Below are 1,517 nucleotides of genomic sequence, written 5' to 3' on the forward strand. Positions count from 1 at the left end.
GGAGCCACTCTGACTCAGAGGCAGGAAATCTTAAGAGAGCTGAAGTGTAGTCTGTTCTTGAAGATGAAACAAAACCTTGTTCACAAGATTTCTCTCCTGGAGAAAAAGGAGGAGTCCTGCTTCCTGAAAGCACCTAAATAGCTTCAGTTGAGCAATTACCCCCTTCCCATCACACATGTGGATGAGGAGATTTACAAAGAGAGGGCAGGCATCAGCATTAATAAATGAGAAGAAAGGGAGGGCAGGGTGGAGGTTTGGGTAGAAAATAATGCTATGTTTGTTTGTATCTTGATTGAAGTTTTCTGTTGAAAGAAATCCACTGTTGCTAGCAGTGTTTTAATCAATTCTAGTTTGGCTTTAATAAACTTCAAGTTTAAATACTAGCAGCTTAATCTCAAAGTTCTGTCTTGTTTGAAGCCCCAGCACATCCTTACAGCCCTCTAAGGGTTTCTTTAAAAATTATTTATTCTACCAAGGGGAAAAAAAGAAAAAAAAAATTTCAGATCTTCATTCTTTGTGTAATCCTTAAAAACAATGGAAATAAATCTAGTTATGTTTGTCAGTGACAAGAGAACTCTTTAGCCATACATACAATAGCTGTTAGAAAATGACTATAATTAAGAAAAATTTTGAATATATAATAAAAAATCTTTATCTTTCCAGAATAAAATTTTCAAGGAAAATTCATTGGTTTGAACAGAACAAATGTTTCTTGGTTCTAGATAGCAGTTTAAAAATGAACAGAGAAAAGAAAAAAGCAAGGACTTCCACCTGGCTACAGAAAATTGTAGCCCTAATATGTGCTTTTTCTTAGTTCTGATCTAGACCTATTGTGTCAGGCAGTACCTGCTATAATCACTCATTTACTGCCTGTGCAGCCGCTACATTCAGTATTCAGTTGGCCATCCAGAAAGGACTCCCATGCTTGGTGGTCAGAGTGCACACCTGAGTCAAGAATGAAAACGAGTGTTCTCAAATGCCAACAAACAAATGAGGCTGGTCCATTTTCAGTGAAAAAATATGGGACGCTTCATGAATTTGCATGTGATCCTTGCGCAGGGGCCATGTTAATCTTTGAGCTAGAAATTTTCCTTAAAGTGGTTTAGTAAAATGCCTTTGGTAGTATATCCGTCTAAAAAATATCAAATTCTTAAAAGTGAAAATATTTTTTAGTTGTACCCTGCTCTAGGAACATTATTAAGTAATTACTCCTAAGGAGCAAAGCATTTGCATTAGCCTTAAAAGAAGAAAATACCCTTAACAACTGGCACTGCTAATCATAATGATGGGTAGGGGAGTCATAATGGAAATTTATGAAGCATCTCACTGACATCCCAACAGAGCAACAAGGATCTGCTTAAATAATGGGAGTCAGTAATGCAGAGTAAGACATTGCTCTGTGTTTTTGCTATCAGTGACAAAAGTTCTGTTGATATTTTGGTCATACTGAATGAGGCTGCAACATAAACCATATTGCTTGAAATAATTTATAAGTGATAGCTAAGATACAGTGGGGT

The 1,517-nt window shown here is 36.4% G+C and overlaps 1 pseudogene; it reads right to left on the reverse strand.

Annotated features, from left to right (window-relative positions):
• Positions 1-1,014: 1,014 nt before the first annotated feature.
• On the reverse strand, positions 1,015-1,076 carry LOC134158097 (U6 spliceosomal RNA; annotated as a pseudogene).
• Between the last annotated feature and the right edge of the window lie 441 nt (positions 1,077-1,517).

Source organism: Pezoporus occidentalis, unplaced genomic scaffold (genome assembly GCF_034315485.1).
Source record: "Pezoporus occidentalis ecotype Australia unplaced genomic scaffold, CSIRO_AGI_Poc_V1 ctg1, whole genome shotgun sequence".
Taxonomy (NCBI): domain Eukaryota; kingdom Metazoa; phylum Chordata; class Aves; order Psittaciformes; family Psittacidae; genus Pezoporus; species Pezoporus occidentalis.